We start from the raw sequence: 10,971 nt of genomic DNA, 5'->3' as shown, positions 1-10,971 counted from the left end.
CAGCTTCCTGCACTTCAACCTTGTTTTTCTTCTATTTCTAATATATCCAAGCCCCAGCTTAATTAAACCACTTAGCTTTACCTCAGCAGAGATGCCTTGCAGAGAACTTGAACGCAATGTTTTCCTCCAGCATTCGGAAGAGATACGTGAAACCCTAGCATCAATAAATAATGCAGGAACTACTGGTTCTAACTTTAAAGACTGACTGAAAACACCACCCCCATTTCCTCCACCCCAAATTCTTTACAAAAAAAAAAAAAAAAAAAGATACCTTTATTCCTCTCTGCTAGCATGCTGACCTCCCATCTCAGACCCAGGTGTTTGAACTTTCCATGAGGCCCATACCACTGCTGATCATAGCAATCTACAATAATGCCCAGCTGGCCTTCATCCCCCAGCCTGACTCATCAACACAGAGATGTTTCTTCACTCGCCCTGGCTCTACATCTCTTTGTAAAGTCCCACAGGCAACCAAAATGAAGAGCTTTGTCTAGCAGACCTCTAAACATGTATCTTTATATGCAGTGTATAATACCCCTTGAGAGGAAAATGACACGGTGCTTCCCAGGATATAGAGCAGCAAAAGGATGCCATGTTACGCACTCTGGGAAATTCATTTTCAGCTTTTTAACTCCTATTATAAAAAGGCAGTGGCTTTTGTCAGAGACCCTTACTCTAGCTCCTTTCACAATTCAGAGGCATCAATCACAGACCTGTCTCAGGATCAGCCCTCCTTCAGAGTTCGTACTGAAAGCAGTAAACAGACTGGATTACTGATGCGTACCTTCTGAGAATCGAAACTCCAGCTAGCAGCTCAAGAGCTACCTGGGAGCTCTTGGTGAAACAAATTACAAATATTTTTTTTTTTTTTTTTTTTTAATTTTTTTTTTTAACGTAGCAGAGCAAGTAGACTGAGTTACATAACTATTAACACAAAACACAACAGCATAGCATTTTGTCATTTACAAACAACCATAAAGAAAAGCAAACAAATTGGTTTTGGTTCCCACTTGTAAGGCTGGGTGGGAAGAAAAACTAACTAAATGCATTCATCCTTAGATCTCAGGCTTTTCTCTGCAGATAATTTTATCTTGAAATTAGACGCAAGGTAGTCAAAACCAAAAGAGAATTCCAGTTAGTAATGAAAGATCAAAAGGAAAATAGGGAATATTGAAAATGAAATCACATCTTTATATTGGCAAAAGATTAAATTCTGTTTTAAATATTTTTAATTAATTGATTGTTTTTATATTTCATTAACCTATAATTGGTATTTATTTTTAAATGGCTTGCTTTTACACTGAGCAGTGATATCCAATGCCAGTAAAAGTACAGCACATAATTTTAAAAAGAATTATTCTTGAACACAGTGGTTATTACTGCACGATCTTACATTGATAAGCACCAACAAACATGACCCTATTAATGGGGATGATTTTGATCATCCATTCTGCTGTATATAATCCTCATTAAAAGGACTGAAACTAAGCCTGACACAGTGTTACTCATTGCTAATCGTCTGTAGGTCCAGTAGCACTGTATGCTGAGTGTATTACTGTAGAGAAAATTGTCTGCTCAGAAGAGTTCAGAGTCAATGGAAAAGGTAAAGGAGGGAGAGTGATTTATGGTGAACATTTTCCATGTGTCTCAGTGGTTCCACATTTTTATGTAATGTTCTTATTTTCAGCCATCTATTTTTAAAATGTCTCAGAAGGATGTGCAAGTAAGTGAGTCAGGGCGAAGATTTGAAGGAGACAAATTAAAAAGAGAAAAATGAAGCACAGTGGACAAAGTTAAGAAGGCAAGTCCATGCACAGGGAGCTGGGCTGAAAGATGTACTGAGGCAGAACTGTCTCACTGACATAAAAGCACATTTTGAAATATGGCTTTAATGGTAGTCCTACAGCTAGTCATCAGCAGCGCTCACTGATTTTCACTGTGCTGCTGACTTCTCTGTGAACTGCTGTCAGGCCTTCATTTCGTGTGGCATGCAGGCAACAAAAAAGTGACCATTTCCCCTCATGACAGCAGGAAAAAAGGAAGGTTATGGTAGGGGTAGGTTAACAGCAGAAGCAGTTCATTAGTATTACTTAACAAGTAGATTTTTCCCACTTTCAGAATGGTGCAAAATCATTAAGAAAATTATGTCATTGACAGTATGTTAAGATTCAGATCCTGGGGGAGTATCACACAAGATTTTCACAAATTCCAGCTGAAAGGTAGGTTTTCTTTTCCTACCATTGGTCTGCTCTAAGAGAATATAAAATGAAACCCAGTAAAAATGACCATCTATGTTGAGGATGCCTGAAATAAGTGAGAATAATGTGATTGCACTGTTCACTGCAAAATAAAATAATTGAGGGGAGAAACACTTTTTTTTTTTTTTTTTTTTTTTTTTCTGTAACAGTAGAAATTTTAACATAATCTTTCAGCTGACAGCCAGTAAAACATGAATAGTTTCTTAGGCTGAATTATCACTACATGTTTCTAAAGGATTAACCAGTATGTTGTTTTTAGAGTAGTCAGTGATTCAGTATGCCAGAAGATTGGAAGATTAAACAAAAGCTAATCTCTAGAAAAGTAGGACAAAATCCTTTGTTTCTTTTTCAGGAAAAAGAATTTACAGCTTGCAGGTTCTCAAAAGCTGGTCGTGGTAAGACAAAAAGGTTTTCTCAAAGCAATACTTGCCCATCCACCTCTTTCAGAGGAACACAGCATCCAACAAGGTTAGGAATCAGGAAGTGTTAGTGTTGTTCCTTTTTGTTTGTTTGGACAGTTTAGCACTAACAGTGATGAACTTCTTTATAAAACAGGCTACTCTTTTGTTGCACTAGTGGCCAGAGTTGGACAAAACTGGAAAAGGCTGCAGAGTTTGAAGAGGTATTCAGCAAACTACTGGAAAGAAACAAAATACCATGAAAAGAGTTTATGTATATTTTAAAGAAAGCTCTTGGTATAGATTCAACATTTATTTCAAAACTTGAATGCACAGTATGAAGCATATTCCAGGTTCTCAACACTGACTGTGGGATCTCTTCTAAGAGAACAATGAGATCACCTTGTGTTCTACCAGAAGTCCTTCACTACAAAGGTTACTGTCACTTTCACGTAACTAAAAGTGCTGCCAGCCTTTAATTGTTTTCAGAAGAGAATAACTATTTGAATTTTGGATGCAAACCCTGAATTCAAACTATTCCAGGTTATAAGCCATGCCTCTTTATTCTTCTGCTGTGTTTCCTTGATGGTCTGTAAAACTAATCCAAAGCAGATGCATGCTCATGTCTTAGCTTTTGACATTCCATTTCTAAATCCAGAAACAATTTACTATGTTCTGTATGTATATATTGTGAATGAATATTGTATTATAATGTAGACAGTGAGGCATATTGATGGAAGAGGTCATATCCAGTTCTTGACTAGGCAGCAGTCACATTCTTCAAGAGACCAATGAAACAGACACGTGTACATTTAGGAGAATTAAATAATACAAATTCTTATATGAGAAAGATGGTGAATTCAGAGCCAACCTCCTACGATAATTCTACATTAGCTTCACCTTTTATATTTAACTATTATATTTTCAGCAATCCTCTATTAGAAATGTCAGTAGCATTCAGGACTCTGATAAAAAGATAAAAGATAAGAGTGACAGGTACAGTTCTTGGTAATATAAGATACAACCAGGGAGCAAGTTGATTTTTCAAAGCTACCTTAGGTTCTGGACATTTTAAGGAGATTTTAGTTATTATTTAAGGGACCTTTGACAAACGTTGACCAAAAATCCAGGAGTTTAGCACTCAACTCATCCTGAAAATTATGAAAGTGATCTAGGAGAGTCTCTGAAATGTCCAAATATCTTCAGTAGCTCTGGAAAATATACAATATCGTCCTGTATGACAATGAAAATGCCATATATTAAATAGATCTCTTGTGTACTTCTGTTACATATTCTCAAGCACTGGAAAAAACTTCCCATCCAAGAGCAGAAGATTGGTCAGGAATGGCAGCAGCACAAAGCTCGCAACTCCTGGGAGGATTTATCCACGGGGCAGTTAAGCTTTAAAACATATGCGATTCACAGCCAAGTGATCTTCCTTTCCTCCAGGCTCCCTCTGCAGTCATGTTCTGCTGAGAGCCCCAATTAAACAGATGCAGATGCTAAATTTAGTTACCCTAGCAGTGATGTACCAGTTCATGCTTTTCCTTGGGATCAAAGGCAGCGCAGTGGGAGTGCCTCTCTGACAGCTGGAGAGGTCACCTCAGAAGTCCCTGCTCACCTGCTCAGGGGTCAGATCTTTCCCAAGGCAAGGTCTGGACCCAGCAGTAGGCTGCAGTCACTTTTTGTCTTCAAGCAAGTTGTGACATGGATGCGGTGATCTGCTAAAGAAATGTCAGCAGCAGAATTGGGGCTTAGGTTTGCAAAGTTCCCGTCAGTTGTGCTGTGTGGGAAAATGTAAGAACCAAGTCTGATTTTCTGAATTACTTTAATATTTCTTGTCAGTCTTGCAGCACACAACTGTCTGTCCTTTCAGAATGAAACAGCGTAGATTTCACAAGCCACAGATACTGGTAATCTGCAGGAGAAAAATGTTCAGACTACTTATCATAAATGAAGTACATGAAACATTCACCTCAACAGGATCAGAAATAATGACAACAAACTTACAGGTTCTTGTCCCTTTTATTTCTCTCGTGTTTTGATCTCCATCTCTTACATATCCCACTTATGGCACCTGCCTTTTACCTCTCTCAATAAATATGAACAAAGCTGCTCAGTGAACCCAGCAAAAGGCTGGTTTGTAGTTTCAGTGGAGTTCCCTCTGGCTATCCATGTGCTAAGCATCATTGTATGAAAAGTGAGCTACCTATAAACTTGAGATACTCCTGGCTAAGGACTTGTATGGAACATTTATTAGTCAGCTCATATACTACTTACTGTCTTGTTCCGTTCCCACAAATTCCTCTGTCCAAACCCTTAAAACTAGAATAATGACTCCTCAGTAACAAATAAGGTTTCAGATCTCACAGTGCAAAATTATCAGTGTTACAATATTTAGCATCTGCCGCATGTCATTCACTGCTAGTTATCAGCACTTCTATGGCTCCCTAATGATTTTCTGAGAGAGAGAGGCAAGGATGAGCTCCATTCGATCCACGGTGAGATGATTTAGCTCATGCTGGCAGGCAGATCTGGCAAATGTTTGTGTTGAGTGACATTTTTGATGGACATTGCTGCAATGACACTTGCCAGAGTAGCATCTGTAAAAGAGTAATGGTTGAGCACATCTAGACTGGCATTCTGTGCAGGTCAGCTGAAACAAGCGGTAAGGAAGAACACAGCAGGCATTATTGTTTGCAAACAGCCATTGGGAAGGTTTAACAGCCCTGTAGCCTGAATGAAATGGTGGAAGTTTGTTGTTTTATCCTCCCTCCCTGAAACTTTCCTAACAGACCCAAAATCAGATGGCAGAAGAGCTGTTCAAAATTTTACTTGTATCATTCTGATTTCAGTGTACTTTCTGCTTTAAACAGAAAGGTATGAACAGCATTATTTCCAGGGTTTGCTGGCCAAAATACAACTCTATATATTTGCTAGTTAGGGTTTAGAGTCCTTCAAAATACAAGATATCTCAAAACCCCCAGTCAGAAATTTTTATTCACATTTACAAGTGTGTATTCCCAAACCACTATATTTGCAGTGTTTTGTGGAAGATCTTCTGAAAACAAAGAAATTTCTGTCTATTCTCAGCTGATGTAAGCCAGCACACCTCCACTGAAATAATTAGAACCTGCTTCTAATGGTTTCAGATTCAACTAAGATTTTTTTTTTTTTTTTTTTTGTCACTACTGTTTAGGACTGTTACTCAGGGTGAGATGCTTTAATAGTGCTCAGATTGAATAGGCACTAGAAATAAAAATAAAACAAACAAACAAAAACTTTTATTTTATTTTTTTATTTTTTTTTGTATTTTTCAGAGATCCTAACAACAGAGTTATTCTGTACTCAGTCTGCAAAATGGGTAGCGACAGACTTAGAGTTGTGAATGACTGATTACTCTCCTTGGTTTCTAATTTTGCCTGAGTAAATATTACAAATCTTGAGATTGTAAAATAAGTCATAATGTAATTATAACTTGCCACTGTTTCAAAGGAAAAAAAAGAGTATGAATTGATATTTCTGATAAACAGTCTTAAAATAACATAGCCCTGAGGTTACCAGCAAGACAAACAAATTATCTTCTTTTATCCATGCTTCCATTTCGTTTTATTTAAAGATAATATGATACCTCATTTTTGCCTATTATGGCTGCCTGCCTTTTCTCTGAGATAAAATCTTGCTTAATTAGAATAAATGTCACATCCTATCCAGGTTAAAGTGGATAAACTCAGAATTTAAAATGGACCTACATCATTCTAGAAGAAGAGTAGGCTAGTGTTTATAGATCTGAGGACTGTGCAGTAGTACAAGTACATGTACGTTTGGAAGGCAGCTAATTTCAAGCCTTCACACGGATCAAGCCAAGCAGTGTGCACTGAAGCATTGTATCTACTGACAATGGATGAAAAGCACTTTATTTTACATAATGAATGTGCAACTTGTAAAGGCAGTGTTTGGAACTCAAGATAGTGAATTTATGTTGTAAACTGCTCAATTTTTGGCTTCCAAGCTAAAAACCTGCCTGGAAAGGATGGAAGTCAAAGACTGAGATTCAACCAAATTCCAGAGCAAGACTGCAGTGACAGATTGGACATAAAGTGTGTGACAGAAGAGGAAAACACTTAATGGCTTGTGGTAATTCTGTATGTTTGTGGTTGGCAGTGTAATTTCCTTGTCACCTCATCACAGTCTGGAAAGGCCTGCCTCTTGCTTTCCTTTTCTTAGGCACAAAGGTAATAACTCTTCTCCAGTGCATAAACTGGAGTTGGCCCCAGTGAGAACGCAGAAGCAGAGAAGTGCAATTTGGAAAGGCTGAATTAGCTTAATGATTTCTGATTTACCCAATGAAAAGCATGAAAACTTCATCCTGAATACAGCCCCTGATCCAAGAGGCAGAGACTTCTCCTGGACAGTTTCCTGCCACTCTGCAGCTAGAAAAACTGGGCCTTATCATTAGCCATGATGGATAATAATCTAGCTACTTGAGTTAATGCAGACTCACTCGGCCAGAACAGGACTCAGCTTGGCAGTAATCACGACCCAGACCCATAACAGTACTTAATGTCACCAGTCACCTAAATTTACTGTGATAAATGGAATATTTCAGTGGATCCCTAATGATTTCTATTATGAGAGTATAAAAGGCAGAGACCTGAAAAACCTAAATCACACATCTCATTATGTTTTGAATGATAATAGCTCTGCTGCCCATTCGCCTGGCAGGCAGGGTGAGTCTCACAGAGTAGAACATGGCAAGCTCTGACTGCTTTTCTTTTCTGTGACCCATTTTAATCAAGCAACACTTGATCTGGGAGACATTCAAGTTACATCTGGCACATTATCAGAAATCAAAGAGATCTGCAGTTTGAAGATGCTGGACTCCATGCTTGCCTTGGACAGCGGGTAGTTTCTCAATATGGATTACATTCTGCCTTCTAGTCTTTTAATTTTTTTCTCTTTTGAGGCCTTATCCTGAATTATCTACCAATATCTATTTTTTTAGCAACGGAAACTCATTTTAACCACTGTGATTTCTAATCTCATTGCAATTGTAGCATTCAAGAATGAAAGGCTCTCAAATTACATTAAACTGATCAGGAAACACTCTGGGAAATGCTATATTTTAAACATCAGATAGCAACTTGAGCCGTAAATTCAGAACAATGGACTGTACTAACTTGATAAGGAAAAGAGAGTTAATTTCAAATTACATGATTTAAAAAGACACTCAGCTGCAGTCTCCCTGTAATCACCAGACTAGTTCTCCAAGGACTCATCTCAGTTAAAACATGTCATTTATCTGCTGTGATTCCTGCTGTACTTTATTTCAAAGATGCAGGATTTTCAGAGCAGCTCTGTGACATTTTTTATTATCTACCATGGATGATTCAAGAGGGGAAAAATATACTAAAAATTGGGTGTATGGTGCTCATATCCTTCACAAAGACAAGATCCTGAGTATCTCTGTTGATGCAAGGCAAGGGCACAGTGGCATGATCACTGGGAGAAAAGGTGAACCCTTGCCTCTGTGCTGCAGGGATTCCTATTTTGAGCTGTGCTTAGGACTTACCAGGAAACATCACCTGGCACGGAGAAACATTGAGGAGATAATGCTGACTATGAGAATGGATTTGGCTCTGCACTGGCATTGGCTCAACTGAAATGCCCTGGAAAGAAACAAAAGTTTAGGGAAAGCATGCTCTCTAACAGCAACAACAACAACAAAAGGATCAAAATGTACTCCAAGATTTAAAACTACCGTTTCTGTAATTTGAATATATAAATACAGAGCTATAAAATAATGTGCTTGTCCAAATCCAAATACTCAATGAATACACTCCGGTGGTTTGGCTTAGGTTGCATCCAGTTTGAAAATGTATATATTTAAAAATAACTTCACAAAGGTAAAGAAAGGGATGAATTTCCACAACAATACTAATTTTGAAATGAATTAATTTCAAAGAACTATTCAGTCTTATATTAGGAGATTGGAATTTACTCTGAGTGGGTTGAAAACAGCATGAAAGAAGGACAGTGATGGAGAAGAGCCTTTGTGACTTTGCTTAAGGCTGAGTTTCCTCATGAATGCTCATTTCACTACAGTACAATCTGAAATACTTCTACAATCATCCAAGGCTTTAAAAAATGGAACAATCTCTGAAGCCAGTGTTTGGCCTCCATATTCAAATGATTCCCCAAATCTTAATGCAGTTCTGTCTTGATTGCTTCAAAACTTCCTGTTTTGCCAAAGACTGCCCAGCTCAGAGCAGAACAGAAAAAACAAAAAAATCCACAAAAAAAAAAAAAAAAAAAAAAAAACACACAAAAAAACAAAAAAACAACCAACCAATCAAAAAAAAAAAAAAAAAGAAAAAGAAACAAAATTGCTCAGGTGGTGGTCAGCGTGCTACAGTCATCCTGAATTAGGAGACTGCTGTGATTCACTATGGATATCTGGTCAAATAGTTAAAAATTTTGCAGAATGTATCTGCACAGATTCCAAGCTCAATGGTGATTGATGTGTGACTGGGTTTAACCTGAGGCTAACATGAAATTAAAAACAAAGGTAAACAACACTGCAATTTGAACAGACGGTAGTGCCAAGAAATAAATGTTTACTACACAGAAAAGGAATCTGAAAACAAAATCTTGTATTATAAAGCTATTGACTAATCAAGGCTATTAAAAAAAAGATTTCATACAAGCCACTGTTACTTAATGTAATTTTGTGGAGAAGCCACAGCACATTGAAAGTTCATATAGTGGTCAATGGAATATTAAAATAATGAAATTTTGATTCAGCATGATATTTTAAAGCATATGACTGGGGCATGGTAATACCATTATCTGTTTCATCATCTGGTACTATTGAGGAAAGTAGCTGAGATCATTTAAGAGAGTGGATGAGACACTGAATAAGGACCTCAATGGCTCTGAAAAAGGGCCAGGGTATGGAAATCCAATCCTTAGTCTTTGCAGAAAGTCATAATCCTGAAAATAACAGCAGGGGGTGACACCAAAGCTCTAACATGCAAGGAAGGATGCAAAATAGATGAAAGTTCCTAATTATTTCCTTAATAATTTCATAGGAAATTGACATTCTATAAAAGCCCTGGAAAACCCGAGGGTACGAGTACATCTCATTAGCAAGAACCATCAATAAATGCATATAGAATAAATAATAAATGCTTGATCCTATAAGTGGACATCCAGAAGTCCTGTTCTCCCCTAGGGGAACTATTAACATAAAAAATTCAAACTGGCATTACACATAGAGAAATTTGTAAACACGCCTCCTGCAGAGACCAATCCTATCGACAGCACGGCATTCCCAAGTTGAGACACTTACAAATGTGTTCCTCCCCAGATCAATATTCAGGATCGCTCCGGTGACCTAAAGGCTTCATCCTAGCCGAAGCTGAGACCCATGATACTCGGAGCAAGTTTTGATATTGAAAGCTCCTTCCACAGAAAATGCCACTGAAGGGAAAGACTTTGTCCCAAACTGATGAGTGTTTATGGCCACTGAAAGCAATCTTTTAATATCAAGAAAGAGTTTTTATGACAGTTTTTTAGATAAAAACCCAAGCTACACAACTGCTAGAGGAAAATGATTTCTCCACTAATTCCTTCTTTACACTCAGTGATGATAAGAGAAAACAGAACCATGATTCAAAGACTGAGAAAAAGGAATTTCATGACAACAACCACAACTCTCTGTGCCTTCTTGAAGCAAAAGATTTGGGACATCCTCTCATTCTTCTTGTGTTTCTTGGTTTGTTGGTAAAGCACCAATGCTGACAGTGCTATATTAGTCACTTCTGGTTAGCTTTGTATTTCGAGCAAGACTTACCATCTCATTTACACATCTCTAGCTAGCATTCACAAAATATCTTGCTTTTTCAGTGCAGAGGCAAAGTCTACAGCAAGCAGAATTGATCATTCCATTATCACTGTGTTACACTTAATTTCCTCTTCATCTTTCAAGTCAGAGACCATCTCACACTACATCAATAGTGGTGGCAACGGACTGATTGATTATCCTCCTCTTTGGCAGGCAGGCATGCTGCAGGTACATTATAAGACTATTCTCGTGCTACCCCAGCACAACCAAGTTTCCCCAAACTAGTCAAAGAATCAAATTAACAAACTCACTGAGATATTTAAGCACTCTGATATGACTTTGGAATGAGTAATTAACTGATGCAGCCAGACAGTTTGACAAAGCACTAGAAATCTCTGCCAAGAAGTGGACTCTGTTGCTAGCATAAACCAGCTTCCACATCCACCTCGGCAGCTCCTTGCCTCGGTTC

The 10,971-nt window shown here is 37.9% G+C and overlaps 1 long non-coding RNA gene across 1 annotated transcript; it reads left to right on the top strand.

Annotated features, from left to right (window-relative positions):
* Positions 1–1,384: 1,384 nt before the first annotated feature.
* Positions 1,385–3,818, top strand: LOC118172601. The gene is made up of 2 exons (XR_004753766.1): positions 1,385–1,603; positions 2,611–3,818. It is a non-coding gene; the product is annotated as an uncharacterized LOC118172601 (long non-coding RNA).
* The last annotated feature ends 7,153 nt before the right edge of the window (positions 3,819–10,971 follow it).

The sequence above is a fragment of the Oxyura jamaicensis genome, chromosome 11, assembly GCF_011077185.1.
Source record: "Oxyura jamaicensis isolate SHBP4307 breed ruddy duck chromosome 11, BPBGC_Ojam_1.0, whole genome shotgun sequence".
NCBI classification, from domain to species: domain Eukaryota; kingdom Metazoa; phylum Chordata; class Aves; order Anseriformes; family Anatidae; genus Oxyura; species Oxyura jamaicensis.
This window is presented reverse-complemented; position numbering and strand designations above follow the sequence as displayed.